General features: G+C 38.3%; 1 protein-coding gene across 30 annotated transcripts in view; it reads left to right on the top strand.

Annotated features, from left to right (window-relative positions):
• The first annotated feature begins 485 nt into the window (after positions 1-485).
• Positions 486-19,261, top strand: part of RIMBP2 (RIMS binding protein 2) — an 84,210-nt gene continuing 65,434 nt past the window's right edge. For 4 of the 30 annotated variants that reach the window (XM_072351560.1, XM_072351559.1, XM_072351546.1 and 1 more), the window contains exons 1-2: positions 489-863; positions 16,617-16,754. The gene's annotated coding sequence lies outside the window, so the exon portion shown is untranslated. Of the gene's footprint in view, positions 864-7,367; positions 7,434-16,616; positions 16,755-18,867; positions 18,898-19,261 lie in introns of those variants that run through there. The other 26 variants (XM_072351574.1, XM_072351565.1, XM_072351568.1 and 23 more) reach the window with 12 other exon arrangements.

The following is a 19,261-nucleotide window of genomic DNA, read 5'->3' as shown; positions in this document are numbered from 1 at the left end:
TAATCATCAGCCTTAAGAATTCATTGTATTATAATGAACTCATTCCCACAGTGGTCAGATTCTGAGATAGAATAATAAATTAAAACAATAAATAAAAAAATAGATTAAATGCTTTAGAACACATTTATTTAATGCATCCCCTTAGAGTTCCTCCCTCTTGTTTCTGGGGAGAGCCTGGTAGCACACTCATAAGTTTTCACGTGAATATATTGGATACGGTTTTCTTTAGGAGAGGAAAGACAGAATAGTCAGGATGCTCCAGGTAATCTGTCTTAATACCCTTCTGCATTTGAGTTTCTAAGCCTTCCATTGGGCAGGCTTGGCTGTGAGAAAAAAATTGCAGCTCACATTTACAGTTCATTGGTTCGTGCCAGTAGGCCACAGATGACCTACTGAGAAGATCCTGTGATAGCATTACTTGGAGGTAAAATAAAATCTCCCAGCACCCGCCTCTCCCCCAGTCCTCCCTCACAGAAACACACCCTTGCCGTGATCCCACTTGCTGCTCGTCAGCTCCCGTCTCTGCTCCCTGCTGCTGTGTCAGGGTTAATACTATGTGAAAGAGAAACTGGCAAATAGGGAAAGCCATCTTTGTGTGCGTATGTGTGTGTGAGCACTGCTGTTTCATAGGCTCTGGCAGCTGCTGCATGGCTGATGATGCTTGCTCTCTCTTTTTCACCCTGCCTCCCTGCAGACAACTAATGAATCATTTCTAGCCTGAATACAAGCTGTGCAAACACACCAATGCTGCTGCTGCCGCCGCCGCTGCTGCTGCCTCTCTCTCCAAGGTTGTAATTTGACACAGTAGACTGCAGAGCTTTCTCGGCAATGAATGCTGAACGTCGGAAGCACTTGATTTGAAGGTATGCTGAGATTTCACCTCTTCTAAAAATAGCTATTTCTGCTAAATGCCGTACAGGCTGACTGAGGGTGGGAGAGCTGAAGGTTTGTAGGTGTGTGTGCGTGTCAGGGGGAGAATTCTTTTTTTAGTTAGCAGTAATGCATCCCTAACTCTAATCAGAGGCAGACAAACTTTATTATTCTGCTGCTATAGATGATGCCTTTCTGGGAATGTTTTTATGTAGGTGCTGCTCAGAATAATAAATAGTGTTGGTGTCATGCAGTAATACTAGGTAAAGGGATTAAATTCTTGCTAGATTATTCCATCCTCCCTCCTACTGATGTTTAATCTGTTGTCGTTTTCCTGTCGTTTTTATGGTTTCCTATGAAATAAATGCTGTGTTCACAGGTTTAGTGGTGCCATGTTTCTTTTCTGTATTAGTGTCTGTGGGCAAAGTTAGTAATCATACTGGCTAGCAGCTTCCCCCTCCCCCGCAACCTGAGCCTCCAAGCATGGTGCATACCAGGCTCTCCTTTTGCTTTGCAGATGTATATTGTCATGTCACGGCAAAGTCATGAATCTCTTCCAAAGCGATGCTGTTAATTAAATTACTTGCAGCATTTGTCTGGCGTTTAATGCTAAACTAGACCTATTGCAAGTAAATATCTCACCCTTTCTGTTGGAGGGGGAGATCTTCTGCAGCTGTGCGTATGAACACTATGTATAGCAGTATTCGTGAGAATTATGCATGTGAACACATATAAAAGTACAACAGCGTTTTATTATAGGATATGCATACAAATGGTAGTTCAAACACTGGCTATTTGTTAGCATGTGCAGGTATGCTGTTCTCAGTATTGTAGGGAATACTGCAGTTTTATGTCGGTATTTTTTTTAACCTCCTCACAAATTGGCTGTCGCCAACAGGCTTGAGCAGAGAAGGTATGCCTTTCCAATAGGGATATGATGATTGATATGACAATTGCATACGGTCTTGATACTGTTTTAACTGAGGAAAATGTACGCACATGTTGAGGCTTTGGGTTTTTAAAGCTACCAATGCCTGATATTTTAGTGGCAAGACACTGACGTTTTTTTTCCCCAGTACAGATTGTGATACTGATTTTATATATAAAATATCTCAGTGGAATAACTAATTAATGAGTCTTGTCACTGCATCCAGTAAATACAGAGTCGAGTCCTTAAATGACTGGAAATTTTTAGAAGAAATATATAAAATTAAAGCCCTCGATATCAAGAAATTCACTGAGTGTGCAGAGACAGGAAGATAATACTAGGACTGCAATCAACAAGATTTGAATGAGGACTATCACTTGGCAAGGTTGAAAAGCTGCCTTAAGAAAACAGTATGAAATATTAAAACACAGGTCAGTGATAGAGTTGATAACAGCAAACATGAACTGATGTGAAAGTTACTCCAGTCGCTTTTTATTTTACCTTTTTGATCCAGAAGTGTTACATTTTTGTTAGAGAAAGGCTTTCGGGTTGACCCAGCTGGCAAATGAGGAACAGTGATTCGGATCAAATCTCACAGATGACAGCCAGGCTTCATTAGTATAGGTCTCTCATGAAACACACTTGCAATACTTTCAGAACCATAAGGGAGGATGTTGGGTCTTGTTTTAGGTGACTCTTGGTTGTTTTTCTTAAAGATCTGGTGGCTTTGTACACACTGCTTTCTTTTCAAAAGGAAAAGGCCCCACTCTGAATTAAAGCAGGGAAGTGGTCGTGCTGCCTGCAGACAAGGCGGCAACCTTGATTTTTCATTGCTATATTCCTGAATGGTTTCCAGCTTAATAACATACAGCATGACTGTACTTGAGGCAGCAAATGGAGATGCAGTGCTGTTACATACTGTTACATACAAACCTACCTGAGTGTACTTGGAGCACTTTTTTGAGAAAGGTGTTGAATTTTCTGAAATTTAGTAAGCAAATTATAGCTTTAAAATAACTATCTGACACTTATTACTTAACTGATGATTACAAGCTCCAAAATCTAAGCAACTCCCTCTATATGTCGCCAGTCTTGTGCTGATACAAGCTTTCTAAGTACTTTTCAGTGAACAAATATGTATCTCTTTGTATGTCCATTCGTTCTGTTTCATATATGTGCAAGATGGGAGCGCTCATTGTCATTTAGGTAGGTGTATGACACTGTGTATGGATAGGATGTTTAACCACTGAGGTGTTCATTCTGCTGATAGCTTAGTGCAAAAGTAGAGGCCTTTCTGGATTGCTAGGACTAGAGATACGATGCTTACAATTGCTGGGTAATTCATGTCCTTTGGTATTAAGGACTTTTCCTTTACGTTATTCAAAAAAACCGCCTGTGTTTGGCATTTTGATCAGGAAATTAGAGTGGCACGTAGGCTTTTATCTCAGCACATGGGCTTCTGCTTGTAACATGGGACTTGCTATGGAAATCAGAGCATGATTTCCAGTTCTGCCATGGATTCTGTGAATTGCCCTAAGCAAAGTACTTGCTATCTCTTGGGCTCTGTTCTCTTTCTGTAAATGGGAAAAATAATGAACACTTTCCACTACAATCTACTTATTTTATTGGCTTCAAATACGAGACCTTCAGACTGAAGACTTCTTAAATCTTACAAATACCCCAAGATTTATAATTCACTCGACAGCCCACAGAGTACGTTGATCTGTTTAAAAAAAATAAATGTATTTCAGAGGAAACTGAATTGATTTTGAGCTTTTTGGAATAACATTTGATTTGCTGAGGTCTCTGTTGTGCTCTTGGGTATGGAATGAAGAGCCTAATTTCCTTGATGGAGGCAATGGTTTGGTAGAAAAATGTGCAGTGCAAAAGTAAAGACAGAGAAAAAGGGGTCTGCTGGTCAGATTATATTTCATTTTTTTTGAATTATCATTAGGTTTTATCTTTTCTGCATTAGATACAGTGTAACACTTCTTGTTTCTAAGGCCATAAGTACTACTGTGCTGAATGCTTGATGTTGGCTAGTTAGCAGCAGCAGCGTGAATGTTGTGGTGAAGAACAAAGAGGAAGCCATATTAAGTATGGCAGCAGAGCAAAAGCTCTCTTCTCTCTTCCCATCTAATGGCAATTAGAAAAATAGCTTTCTTTTTTTTTTCTTTGAAAAGCCTTCTTTCTTTAAGCTTTTCATTACGGTGCCTTCATAAAAGCCTGAGCTGGGCTCAGTGTGCTGCTGAGCAGCCTTCACTTGTGCATTCCACTTCCACCGAGGCCAGAATTTTGTTTAATTTTTTTGTAGAGAAGCATGAATAGTTTCTATAGGCAGGTTCAGTTACATTTTTACATCTGATATGTCTGGGGGGAAAAAAGTGACAACAGTATTTTTGCCAATTCTGGAAGGAAATGAAGCCCTTTTTCAACCAAGCCACTTTGTTTAGTGCTGGCCTAGAAAAGTCCTAGATTGACACAGAAGTCCTCCATAACTTCACCATTTGAGCCTCTACTGAATATTCCTTTACCTCCTTTTCATGTAGTTGAAAAATGTTATTACTTCTGCACAGAACATCATGATGCCTTTTCGCAGAAATAGAAAACACATTTCCAGTGAGCGTAATGTGGGACTTGCTTAAAGAAACACCATAGTATTAATCAGCTGGGACTTTTATAGAAATCTGTGGCCGTTTACACCAGGAAGGATAGCAGAGCGCAGTATCTCTGACAGTGTGCTGATGAAGTAAACTCTCACTGAAGATTAATAGTTGATAGTGCTTGGAATTCAGCTGGATGAAGCTTCTAGTTGTCACTACAATAAGCAATGTGTGCTTGAGTCTGTCCCATACTTACTGTGTTTTCCCTTTTCTTTGATAGTCACAATTTTAACTGTTTGTTAAATCCTTCCTGTTCTCCTATTCCACTGACCTCAATTCTGCATATAATTTAAAATATTACAAATATTGTTAATTCCAGGAGTATGTATCTTTCTTTTCCCTCCTGTTTACTGCTTGCTAATTAAATTTTGTAGGTGGCAGTTTGAAATCTTAGTGGGACATGTCATGTGACTGCTAATGCTCTGCAGATCTCTATTACATAACCTTTAAGTAGTTTGGGAAAATGTGCTTGTGTCATACTGGGCCTGACATAAGGCTCTGTCTGAAGCCAACAGTCTGATAGTGTTGTTTTTCATATATATATAGATAGAGAGAGAGAGAGAGCAACTGTAGAAACCTTGTGGATGGTTTGTTCTGGCACAAGATTTGTGCCCTCAGTTGTCAGGCCGATTTTCTTACTTCCCTGCAGTGCTTTGCAGTCTGCATTTTCTGCCTTTCCTTTAGGACAGAAGAGGGGAGGAGTTACATTTAAACACTGACGTGGCAGGTAAAGATTACATGAATATTAAATACATTACGCTAGGATTTGTTCTCTTTTCCTGATAAGTTTGTTCATTTTAGATTTGAAGTGACCAGAGTACAGAACAAACACATCTTTATCTCTCTGCCCCCTTCCCCTGGCTATGAATCTTCATTAAACTCTGGCGCATTATGCCAAATGAAAACATAAATCAATAGAGAAGTTTTTATAAAAAATAAAACTAAAAATGCTGCGCAGGGACGATCAATTTTTAATGCATGGAAATTCATTAGGTTGCTGTTCTGCAGGAGCGTTTTTATAAGTGACAGCAATGTGTCTGCTAAGAATTATAGCTTATCCCTCTTTTCCTGAATCAGCACCATCTTTTGGTCCTACTTTGCATAGTCTCACATTTTTGCTGTCTGAAATGTGTTTATATGCTATCCAGTGCAGCTTAAGCACTTCACTGTTGACTGACCAGCGATGTTCCCTGGAGAAAGTAAATCTCATTCTGCTTTCCTGGCCAAGATGTGGGTCTTATCTGACACTCTGATACTTGATATTCTGTGTGCTCAGAGCAGGTCAGAAAAGATCTTTTGTACCTCAGCACTTTTACCTGCTCAGTGTCAAAGGGCTCCTGTAGCCTTACAACAAAAGTTGCAGTTCAGAACTAGGAACAGGTAGTTATTACATTGGGTGGTGTTTGTTGTTTGTTTTTATGAAGATATTTTGTATGTTTATCATTTCTTATTGAAATCTGATTGTGTGCATCTGCATTTTGTTTTGCCCATAGTTTGTAATAGCTCTTCTCTCCGAAAGCCCTTTACAGAGTCCTTAAGAATGATTAAAAATGATTTCTCATCATTTTGCAGATGAGAAATTCTCAAAGTGCTTCAGGTTTTTTCTTATGCTTAAGATCTTTCAGCTGGGTCAGAAGTAGATCTACGGATACTGTTTGTGGGTTCATGTCCAAAGCATTTTCCACAGCACTGGTTCTCATAATTAAATATTGGATAAAGAAGGGAGAAGTGATAAACTAGTGATATATATATGTGTTGTTTTTTTTTAAAACTTCCTTTTTTTTCCACTTTGTTTCCCTGTGTTGTACTCATAGGAACTAGTTTGGAAATTGATAATTACTATTTTGAAATTGCTGCTATTGTAAATCATGGAGGCTCTAGTCTGTCAGTTCTCCAAATGGCTGCTTGCTTACGTGCTGGGTACACTGAAACTACAAATGCTTCATTGCAGGTAGGGGCCTCTGTTGTTCAGCTGTCTTAAATCATCTCTATAAAGAAAAAGAAAGCTTCCTGTTTCTAGGCTACTGCCCCTCCACAGCTGATGTTCACAAGTAAGCACAAAGAACTGTCCTTGACATCACATCTGCCTTGTGGATAAAAATTATCTTTTGTTTGTGGTGTGTAGTAGTTGCCACGAGGACAGAATTTTCATAGCAGTCATTGATCTTTAGAAGAAAAGAAAAAATAGAGATCTGAGACATATAGCACTGTGTCATTTATTTTTACTACCTGCAACAGTCATTAGAAGTATGATTGGTGACACTGTCTAGGAAGAATAATGCATGTGCTGCATTGCATTTAAAATTCCACGTTGTTCCAATTATCAGAGTTTCTTAATTTACATCAATAACTGCAGGGCTTAAAAGATTTTCATTCATAATGGCTCAGAGCAGCAGATCTTCCTCAGAAAAGTTGTGAATCTTTCCTCATGTGCCTGAATCTTCCTGTTGTGATCCAGTGTGCATGGGAAGTAACACTGGGAAGTAATTTTTATAGTCCCAGCAAGTCTACTTTATGGAAAATCTGCAAGTCCTACAGGAGCATTCAACTATATCCATCATTACTGGATTGGTAATAGAATGCTAATACATAAATAATAAAAGCATCAAATAAGTAGTTCAGGGAAATTATCACAACATCCTTTTCTGTATTGCTTAAGATTACCATGCATTTGAAAGGGGAGGAGAGAAATATTAGTGTAAGTTGATCACAGCTTGAACTTCTGATTAACCCACAGCCTGAACTTCTGATTAACCATCTGAGGCAAGTAACGAGTCAGCTGTGGGAGCACAGGTGGAGGTAATTGAGCTGTGCTCCTGGACGGGGTGGAGCTTGACTCCACTTGTAGATCCCATTTAAGGGTTGAGCACCACTAAGGCAGCATTTCTTTCTGGAGATAACTCCTTTGTGGAGTTTTTGTGGTGGGCTTCGACAATGGTGAGCATCCATCTCAACTGAAAGCCTCAGCACTGGTGAGTCTTTTCTTAGATACCCTCTGGCTATGTACTCTGTAATTACAACTATATGCTTCTATTATTCCAACTATACAGTTAGAAACAAGTGCTATTCTTCCTCTGTTTACCACACTGCTGGGTCCTGGCTGGCACCAGCTGTGTCTGGGATGGGCAGCCCTGGCTTTGCCTCATGGACCCCAGGGTTCTCACTTGGGTTCAGACACCTGTGTGGTCATTTGAGAACTGGAAAGTTCCCTCTGCATACATATTTGCCAGCTTCTGGCTGTAAAATATGGCTCCAGCTTTCTTGAAAAGCCTTCAGGATTTCCATGGATGCTTTTAGGGAAAGATCAAGGGAAGATGGTATCAGTGATACAACAGTGATTTTGCTTCTTCCATTTCAGTAAGTAAGAGTCATGGGAACTTCTTTCACTTGACTGATGTATGTGATTCTGGTAGTATTTCTCCCTTCTTGAAAGGATCTTAACCTGGTATAAAACAAAGAGTTTAAAGAAAACCGCACCAATTGCTTTTTAAAATGAGTAGCATATAATGCGTGTTAAGGATGAACTGAATTTGCATCTGTAAACTTGGTAGCAGAATTTATTTAGAGTTAAAATAGCAAGTAAACCACGTCTTAAAATAAATACACATGCTACAGTCATGTGAAAGGAGAATGCAGAGTGGGCAGGGATGGCAGCAGTTTTGCAAGGATGGGCTTTATGGTTAAAAACCATTTAATGCATTGTTGTATGGATGCACTGTTGTAGGTTTTATAGATTCATGTGGTGCACTTTCATCTTGGGTTTTCAGAGGGCTTGCATAGGTTGTCTTACTGCACAGCTGTTTTGTGAGAGTGATTATCAAACCCATGTGTTTTAAAGGGAACATGATTTCTCCAGGTTTCTGCAACAAGTCAGCGTTAGACTTAGTAAAATACATGGGAGACTTTTCCAGTTTTCAGTTCTTTACTTTTCTGATGCGGAGAATGAAAACAGCAGCAAAAATAAATAAAAACAGAACAATGGTAATAATAAAAAACCCATCCAACAGAACAACACAAAAAATTGCAGCAGCTGTATACACTGCATACAACTTGTATAAACACAGGTGCTTGTAGTTCCCTAGGAGAATATAGTGATAACGTCAGTCTTGCTGTACAGACATTGCTTCTCAGCCTCTTCCTCTCTACAACACATGCAGAATTCAAGAACTGGGTTATCAATAAGATGTAATATGAAGTGTGACATACATTGCTTAGAAATCTCCCTTTATTATGCCAGCAAATATGTACTTTTGATGTCTCATCGAGATATTGCAGAAGTAAAGTAGAATGTGCACTGATCTGCGGTGTTAAAGGTGAAGACGTGCAAGGTCAATATAAAAATTGAACTCTGATTTCTCTGGTTGCCTTGTTCTCATCCTTAAGGAATGATACAGCAAAACAAGGCTTTGCAACAAGCCACTTAATATATTGTAGTGTTCCCTTTAACATACGTGAACCCTGTCCTAACAAGGATTTAGCAACCTATTTACAGAACTGGGAAGTGAAACTTTCACAGGCTGACTCAGTCTCATTCTCTCCTCTCACATACGGCTGTTTCTCTGTCATTTACGCCATAACATGATGTGTTTTTCTGATGTCATATACTGAGTCCATCTTGTCAGCCTGACCTTCTTTTTACTTCCTGCATGCCTTAGCATCTTATGAACCATATTTTGGAGTAGTGGAAGGTCTACAGACAGAAATGTTACTGGGAACATGATGGCTAGTAAGGCCTTTTCCAGATGAATTAAAGAAGCTCCTTTGTGAGCCCTCAGTCGCCTTAGCCTTTCCTGTTTTGTGACCTGATTACCTTGTTCTTGTTGCTGATTCTTGGAGAAAAGAAGCATCTTTGTGCATTTGTGTACATTTGCAACATGATTATGGATTCTGTATTCTCATACAGAATGGATAGTGCCTTGAACTTCTCAGCTGCTGGCTTACTGACTGAAATATTGACTTAATGTAGACTCCTTGTCAGTCATCTCAGAATGTGTGAGGTCATACAGTAAATGCTATCTCAGCACCTATACCAGTAGTTAGAAATGCATGATGCTTAAGAGAAACCTAAAAACCTCTCTCGGTGTAAATTGAAGAAGGAGCTTACGTTTCTGAAGCTTCTTAAACAATCTAGATTACTTTAGACAGAAGGTTTATGATAATAAGTTATAGTGGCCATGATAAAGAAGATACTTGGGAGAACTAGAATCTGGTTAAGAGGAAGAATATTTTAAGCTTCAAGCTATGTTCAGAGTAACTGTATTCCTTAAATGACGGAAAGCAGAAAATTGCAGTGGATTTCAGTTTCATTAACCGGATCAAAGTGGACGATAGATGTGCCCTGCGTTATCATCCTTTTGCTCATAAAGTATGCAGGTGGGGATTGAAGGAAAGGAGACAATCATTTAACTGATCTTTGTATGACTTAACGGGAAAGTCCTTTTCAAACCAGGCCATTCTATGATAAGTCAGAATAAATTGGTTCTCACTTCCTAGACTTAAATCCGGGACTATGATTATTTAGCCATTTAACTTGCCTTTATTCAAAGAGCTCCCCTAAAAAAAAGGGCAAGAGTCATCAGCTACTGTAGGCACGATTTCATGTGAAATGAATGTGTAAGCACAGATGTGAGGTTTCGGTGAACTGAGAAATAATTTGTAAGAAAGGCAAGTAGGAGGTCAAAGTAAATTTCCTGTAGCTCTAGCAAGAAAAGCGACTAGTTATAGCACCAATCAGAGAGAGATTGTGACCAATGACCAGCGCTCTGTCAGTAGGCACTTTAGCAATATGTGGTCAAAAATTAGCTGGAGGAGAAAAAGCTTTCTTTTTTTTTTTAACTATCTGTCTCATAGTAGAGGTGAATTATGTGCTTAGAAGTACCCATTTTTCCATAGGCTGCAAGAATGCCTAGACAACTAGATCCAATTTAGGTTATTATATACCTCTGAGATAAATAAGTGATGCCTTTGAGATTTAAACAAAGATTTATTTTTTTTTTAAGAACATGATTTGCTTTTAATAAGCACCAGCTATTTGTATAATTGCTCTTTATTATTTTACCTGGATAATTTGAATAAATTTGGGAAAATGTCATAATTTCTATGTAGATGATCCAAAGTTATTTCTATCTGAAAAAATGATTGTTTCTCAAGTCGGACCTGAAGGCTGCAGTCTGATGTTGATGCTTTTCTCTCTGATGTTAGAATGAAGCAGTCCTGTTTTATACTCCACAGGCTGAAAATCTCTTTTGATTAGCCCATTAGTGCCTGGCCAGAATGACAGATTATTCACCTGTAGAGCTAAAGCTGTGGACTGCAGTGTTTTTGGAATGCAGGGGAAAGCCTGCAGTGCTCAGGTGGCGGTGCTGTAGGACTAGTCTGTTTGTTAATGTTTTTGGCTGCATATATAGGCACAGATCCAGCGAGGCTAATACCAGAGGACTTGCACTTGGAAGAAGACAACACAAAAAAAAGCACAGTGCTTTTTTCTCTGAAGGTTCAGTTTGTGTTTTGACAGATACATTTAAACTTAGTCATAAAGTCATCTATAATTATCAGTGGAGGCCAGGTACCAGGTGATTGCAGAATTAACAGAGGTATGGCTGTTTGCCACATCAGTTGTTGTAAGTATTACATGTAGGGGAGAATAGAAAAATTGTGGACTTTGCAACAGAAGCTCAAGATGTTGTTTGTCTACTGATAGGAGGCTGTTTTTGCCAAAATGATACGTTTTCTTTTGCCAAAATGGGGATGTCAAATTCAGATTATTTGGCTATTGAAAGGTACCAGCTGTTACCAGATGCCTTCTGGCTTTTGTTTGGGTTTGAGACTTCTTTAAAGAGACAGATCTTTAGCTTCTGTACAGTTGTTGATGTCAAAGGGAGTTAAACATTCTTTTGACTGTCATTTTCTTCTGAAAAGCCACCTCAAATCATTTTAAAGGTTTTGCATTTGACATTGGTAATAACTTTGGGTTCAAAGAGCTGATTCTCCTTAGAACTGTGGTGGTACCATTCTAGGATCATGCCACTAAGAAAGATACTGATTACATGTGTGCAAATGAATGAAAAAAACTTGGTGTGGCCTGGAAGGAAGGGCAAGTAAGAAGGGTAGGAATAGATGCTATGGCTCTTTCAATGCTAAACCTGATGTTCTAAACTGTACTGCCCCTCTGTTGAATTTGTACAGTAGTGGTAGGGCTTAAAATTATTCTTAAAGAGATCAAAGGGAAATGCATGCTGCTGCTTATCAAGTCTTTTCTTGTGTCATCTGTCCTTATTTTATTATTCTGGTGATGCAGACTATGAGATGTTTCTGTTCCATTGCTCTGATTGCATGGCTGGATAGCCTCCAGTGCATCCCATTGTTCTTTCTTTGGTTTGCAAGTGGCAAGTGAGCTCTCATTTTTAAATTTACTTATTAAAAACTCTAAACAACAATCTTCCCACTCACAATCAAGTTCACTATTCTTCCAAAGCTGAATCAGTATAATTAATCCTCAAGCTAAACTTAGCATTTTCAGTAGTGTTTGCTTTCTATGCCCTGTCATAATGGGCACTGTTTGATCTGGCTAAGACTGGGAGGGTATTTGAACAGAGTTGAAAGGAATCAAGTACCATCATTGAGTGGATTTACTGATATGAACAATTAGGAATCACTCCTCCAACTTCCATGTCATACCTATATTCTTTTACCTACTGAGATATTCGACATTTCTGTAAGATACAAATACATTTTACAATGCCAATGATTAACTGTGTAGAACTGGGAAGTTGATCAGCATTCCCTGAATCTCACTCCTGTGCTCTGATGACAAACATTTATTACTCATTTATTCTTCCTTACTGATCTTATGACAGAGTTGTCAGTCACCAAATATTTGCCCAAACTAGTGGAACAAGCCTTATTATTGAAGGACATAACCTTGTCAAGAGTCCTTGTCCAAGAATCCTTGTTAAAGGACTCTTGGCGATAGTAAGAGCTCTACAACAGTTGCCAAGTTCCTGATAACCCCAGAGTATGGATTACAGGCTTCTGTCCCGTTTTTCTCTCTTCCAGGAGAGGGCAATGACAATAAGTCGCCCATTTTGCAATACTATATTTAAAATCTGGAAGTGGATTTCTTTCAAGATGGTACACTGAATACAATGTGCGATGTGCATCCTTACATGATTTATTGCACGCTTAAAAATGATATCCCGATTGCCTGTAGCCTCACGTGTATTCAGAAAGTGGAAGAAATCACTATGCAAGTCCACCAGGTGTCATCAGTGGAATATTTTGAGGTGTTGGCTTGTTTTACCAACAAAAGTATACTCTTATATACTTCAAAAGTCACTTAACAGGAAATTGCATTTCTTTTGAATGCAATTATCAAAGGCAGAGTTTGAGTCCAAAAAATTCCAATATCATGGTGAAAGTAGAGTTGATTACTATGCAGGTTGTGTTATTTTCTAAAGTGTGATGGAACGAGCAGCGCTCACAACTGGATTCATTTGTTCTCAGCCTGCTGTTGTGAGTCTAAACCAGAGATTCATACCCTTCAGATGTTCAAGGACTGATTTAATAGGGTCACTGGTGTAAACAGTTAATATATAATTTATCTTGCAACTCCATCCATTTCAAACATCTGTCTTATTGCAAGATAGCTCTTTAAACCTCTTTATCTCAAAAATATTATCTCACACATATAAAAGCATGTGATATTCTGACCTCTATGGTTACAGGGTTGGTGTTTTGTGCAACGGAAAGGTAACTTAGTAAATGAACAAAAAGGAAATATTCTCTATTGTGTGCTTGAGGTGTATTCGGGCTTGTGAAAAGGAGCAGAGCGCAGATAAAGAATGGCAGAGTAGACAGCCCTTGAATGTCTTGCTGGTAAGATGTTGGTTGATCAGCTTGATTCATGTTATCTGTCCTTTTCTGCAGGAAGAATTTACTGTAAGTTCTCAGAGTCTTTTTGTGTTGCTGATGGTGTCAAACAGAATAAATTGCGTGCAAAGAATCTGTAATTTCTGTGGATTTCAAACTGGAGGGACACATGTGTATTTAGTTTAATTAAAGGGACTAAAAGCCAGGAAGGGAGGGAGATTATGTAGCAAGAACCCTTAATCTGCTGAGATATTGTACTGTTGATAGTAGCCAGTTAAATGATGCAGCAGGTTCTGGAAGATTTTTAGCAACAAACTCCTGCTTTCCCATACTTGCAGCTGTTTCTCCTCCCATTTTTTTTTCTTTTATTTCTTTAGAAATGCTCACAAAAATGAAGCACAGTTCCATCTAAAGCTCATTATGCTGTCGTTTAATTCGAACCTTTTTCATTTCAATATTTTCATCATTTTTTTTGGCAGCTATTAAGAGTTTGGATTTCTCTTCTTTGTGTCCTATGACAGACCATGAAAGCAAGAGGTTACAGATCACCTTGCATATCCCGACTCACGAGTCATTAAAATGCCATGTTTTAATGCTCTTTTCCTTCGCTGAAACTTTCCCTTGGTGAACTACCTCCAGTTCATGAATATTTTCATTTTTCTATGTTGTACGTGCACAGCTGTCTCACAGCTCTCAACCTGCAGTTACAGCTCTCCCTTATAAGTATTTAAATGGCAGCTCAGCTTTCAGACAGAGTACACCAGTGCCAAAGATCAAGCCTTTTGACCTTCTCTGAATTTGCTCAGTGAAATAGGATTCCCTTGGTCTTGGGATGTTTTGTTAATGTTTATTTCTTATTTTTTTTCTATTTGAAGAAAAAATTTCTATGTGGAGTGGGTGTTGGCACTTCTCATTCCTATTCCTGATTTGTTCTTGGTACATTTATTGTACTGGATCATAACCATCACTTGAGAACTTTTATCAGTTCAAGTGATGCTCGAAAGTATAATTAAAGTAATACCTCATTTTGATTCTTTATTAAGAAATTAGAATAAATTTATATTTCCACGACAGGATAATCTTCAACAAACAAAACTGAAGAGGAAATACACCTGGACCAATGGGAAAATTTGCTGTTTGAGATTTATTTGATGTTTCATAGCCTTCTGCATTCCCAAGAGATCAGTTCCTGCTTAGCACATCAGAAACATGGTGTTACGTTAGATGCTGATATTGAGCAATTACATATAGGGGCTCTTCTGTTTAGATCCAGTAGGTATTCCTCACCTTTTGAATGCTCGTGTTAATAAATTTCTGGAGTGAATGTTTAGCTAGTGATTCTGCTGACACATTCAGAGGTAATGTTCTTGAAAAGTACAAGCACTGCTCAGCAAGGATGTTTACATCTGTGTTATCAGCATTATTTTAATCCAAAATCTAGCCAAAACCAGTACATGTATATATTTAAAAGGAAGGACTGCTTGTAATTCTTAGTGATTACTGTAAGAAGTCAGTTGAAATAAGGGTGGAGGGTACTGTTTAACTTCATACCAGCATATTAAAATAAACATATGTTGAATGGGTTGAAAGGATATCAGGAGCTGGATTCTCCAGATGGTATTTGCGATATTTTGTGAGGACATACTAACCATTGCTGGTACCTGCTATGTAGACCATTTCAAAGATCATCATGGCTTCTTCAGACAAGAGTCCATATTTCTCTCCACTCAGATTTCTCTGTAACAGCCCCGTGTTTCTAGAGAATATTATACTGATGCTCCTCACCAATGATCAGCTGTGTTGTGTTTTTCCCCCTATATTCCAGTCTGAGAAAATATATCCTCTCATTTCCTGTAGCTGAGTACAGTTCTTAGAGTACAAGATCAAGGGAGTAGTGTAACTGAAGAGCAAAATACATTCAGAATTAGAAAAAATAAGTGCACATTATTGTGGTTAAGTTCAAAACTGAAATGCTTGCTGTTTTTCTTTTTGAATCCTTTGATTAATGGCAAGCACTTTATTGAAGAGAGGTAATACTTTCACAAGCAATTAAAGGATTTTTTTTCTTCCTCACACTGCCTAGTAGACAGTGATGTCCTTCCAGGGTTCCATAACTGGCAGGTGTGGTTATGCTTTGCTTCATTTGTTTAAGTTTTTAAGAAATAATGTGCCCACTAAAAAATGAACTTTGATAAACTCATTAATCATATAAAGTGACCTTCTCTGAACACATATTTCCTCAATAAAATACACTTGTTATGAAACAGACTTCTTTAGCAGTAAGCTTGCACATTAATGAGTCATTCAGATAAACAGGTTCCAGTGAAGATTGAATTACGATCCTATTCAGCTGACACAAAGCTACCACTAGTTCTTGTCAGGAAACTCATGAATAAATAAAAGATCCTTTGCTGTCAGGCCCAAGCCGAACAGAAATGTAAGGGTTCATACTTTTCAGTTGTGGTTTTCCCATGCTCTGTGAGTACAGCCTTGATGTTACCATCAGAATTAGATTGGTGATGAAGATATTAGACATCTTGTAAGTAAAGACATTTAAATGTAGATAGAAATGTGGGGGTATGAGTGGAAGTATCTATCATTGATTCAGAACAATCTGTTAGATAATAGCCTATGATATTTAGCTTGTGCATATATGATACAATTCATGTGCCTTGCCATTTTGCATGCAGAGGGGCCATACACAAAATTATTTTTAGAATTCAATTTTATTGAAAAATAAGATATTTAAAATAATTTGAGGGGCTTTTTTATTCTTTCCATCTACCAAAGCCAGTGAATTTCATGCAGGATGTTACCCATTCTCTGTTGTTGCATTGTGGTTTTTTTATCATGATTTCAGACCAGAGACGTTTATCTTCACACTTACATTTTGTATTCATTTGGTAAATAGTCAGTCTCTAATGTGTGGGATGAATAATGTGCTACACGTGTTTTAATTCAAGGGATAGCCTGTTGAATATGCGTATGAATCTACTGTACACATGCACTGCTCAAATGCAGTGATGGTCATTGTGCATATTTTGGAAGTACTCTACTGAACTGAGGTTTTAGAGGAGATTTAACCATACTGGCAAAGGAACACTTTAATTACAGTGTTGTAAGTTGCATCTCATCGTTTATTTTTAAAGAACCCATGAAAGTAGCATGCAGTGGAAAGCATGTTAATGGAACACACTGTGTTGTAAGAAGGGTAAGTGCTGGTCAATTAGCACAAACACAGTTTAAACTAACTGTTCACTTTCTTTCTTTTGTTTCTTTGTACACAGTTTGGAAATGACCCATCATGCCTGCAGTCTGCTACATCAGCGTGCACATCTGATCAGGTTGAGTTTATAGAGGAGACCCGGATTTCTAAGTCTCATGTCACCACATTAAGTCAAGAGTATCATCATTGGCTGTTTTCAGTAAGTTCTGTCTCTCATTCTCTTTATTGCATGAGTTCTAGCAGCGGGGGATTGGAGGTTTTTTGAGGCAGATATTTGAGGGAGGGAGTGTTTAGCTTCACCATCTTTATAGCATTAGATTGTATTGACTTCTTAGAATATTGCAGATATAGAGAGTATATAAGTAATATAAATGTGTACTTAGGATATAATTTTAAATTTGAGAAGAGAATTTAATAAATAAGTGTGAAATAAATAGATAGGAATTGGAGTGCTCTGTTTGGTATACACGTACATGTAGATCTACATATGTAGATGGTACATTGAACTCGTTGTCTTGAGCTGAATTTTGCAGTCTGTTTTCAGCAGTAAGTGCAGCTCTGCATGTAGAGACCTACTGTGTACACAGCTAAAACTTGTCCATCGCCTGAGATAGCTAAGCCACAATTTCATGGTTTTCCTTGTTATAGAAATGCCTGCTTAATCAGGGTACTTCTTCCCCTGTCCACCCCAGCGTTATTTTTAGCACAGATCACTGCCTTATGCAATTCCCTGTGCAGCTGCAGAATCAGTTGTAATGGCACAATTGAGAAGTGTGGCATGCCTATGGGGAGGGAGCAGTGGGCAGATGTTTGATGCTCATGCTACTTCCTGCAGAAACAAATGCTGGCATTTAATAGTACATTCTGATGATAATGGAGGGACATGAAAATCATGATTTGAAATTCAAGAATTCCAGGAACTGTGGATATTTTATATATTATTTTGGAAACACTATGAAAGTCATAGCAGACACTTAAATCAATGGCACCGTGTAGGAAAAGCATTTTTATTTAATAAGGATCATCAGAGATCATGTTTGGCATTGTATGGTTTCCTTCTTAATCACTGTTCTTAAATTCTATAGAGAATTTTTTCTATGACATTTGATATATAGGAGGCAAAGGAGTTGCTAATAAATGATTGTTCTGTAAGCGTATTTTACAGCTGTAAGCACAATTTTTGCTCTCTGCCTGAAGTTAATTGCAATTAATTAGTGCATCATTGAAATTATGACTTATTTGTACAGTAATTGATCCTATAGGCAGAATTGTATTATTTGCCACCCCTGCATTTTCTCCTACTTAAACAAATGAGCTATTGTTCCAGCCTACAAACGTGCGTGTCCATACATGTGTGGAGTTAATGTCCATCCTATGAGTCTTTTAGATCCTTCAGGACTGACAAGTGTTATGAAAACCAAGATACTGTGATTTCTATCTAATGATGATGAATTGTGAGGAGAGAGTATTGTGGTCAGTTACTTGATCCACAGCTCTTGGCAAGTAAGTTATGAGATGCTGTTCATATTCATATGAACATTCATCTTCAAAGGGCTTTGCAACCATGATGCAACACAATTTCAGAAAAGAAATATCATGCTGAACTGAAAGTAAAAGCCTTGAAGCTTTGCTCTAAGAGCCTGACATCTGAAGTTTGCAGTTCTAGATTTGGTGGTGGATTTATCCATTTGAAGGATATGAGTTTGATCGTATCAGGAGTAATGATATTGAATATGAAAAGGGAAAAGAACATAAATGGGATATTTTGAACAGCTTTTAATGCTTTCTTTGCATCTCTGCTTCTGAAAAGAATAATTACACAGCTGTGATGTGAACTGATTGCTAAGGTTTGGTGAAGGATGTTTGTCTTTTGCTTCACAAGAAGCAGAAGTCAGTTTTAGCATTGCGTGTGGTTTCCTAACATTAACTTTCTCCATACATAAATATAACAGACTTGCACCAGTTACCTGTTAGTTGCCAGGCAACAGCAGCATTTGACACTACCTGCAGCTGCAGTGAAAGACGTGCAGGTCCCTGATTGTAAATTAAAGGGCTTTGAATGTTGAACTAAGGTTGATAAAAAGGACATTAGTGCGAGCACAATGCCATTTTCACTACGGTAGCAATATGTCAGCAGAGTTTCTCTAACAGCATCAGTTTGCTGAGATATAACACTCTAGGACACATTCATAGTGGGAAAAAAATTGTAATTACTGTATTCTTCAGCAATACGGTTTTCTCTGAAGTAAGCTGTATTCCATGTAAGCCTTCTGCCTCTGTGCAAAGCAGGAATCTGTCATGATGGCTTCTGGAATATTATCTTGGATTCCTTGTTTAATGAGGTGAGTGCACTAGATGTTCATCGTGTTAGGCAAAACCTGGGCTGAAAGGAAAAAGAAAAATGTTTTAAATGCATGAATATTATGAACATTCCTTGCTATTCAGAGGTACTTTGCAGTCTCTTAATGATGGCAGAGCAATGAGGCTGGATATTAATGTGGTAATCAGAGTGATTCTGATATAGTGCTAGAGTTCATCCTGGCTGTCTGGCTCTCTTGCTGTTGTATATAGCGTGTGAATGTATATGTAGCATCCACTGTATAAATGGCCACATCTGATCACCATGGGGAACATTTACTGAACGTGGTACACCATATGTGACCTTGGTGTAGCTTATTTTGGGAGGCCAGAAATTAGCTGTGTTGG

Source organism: Excalfactoria chinensis, chromosome 16 (genome assembly GCF_039878825.1).
Source record: "Excalfactoria chinensis isolate bCotChi1 chromosome 16, bCotChi1.hap2, whole genome shotgun sequence".
Classification (NCBI taxonomy): Eukaryota; Metazoa; Chordata; class Aves; order Galliformes; family Phasianidae; genus Excalfactoria; species Excalfactoria chinensis.
The sequence above is the reverse complement of the archived record's forward strand: the minus strand, read 5'-3'. Positions and strand labels throughout refer to the sequence as shown.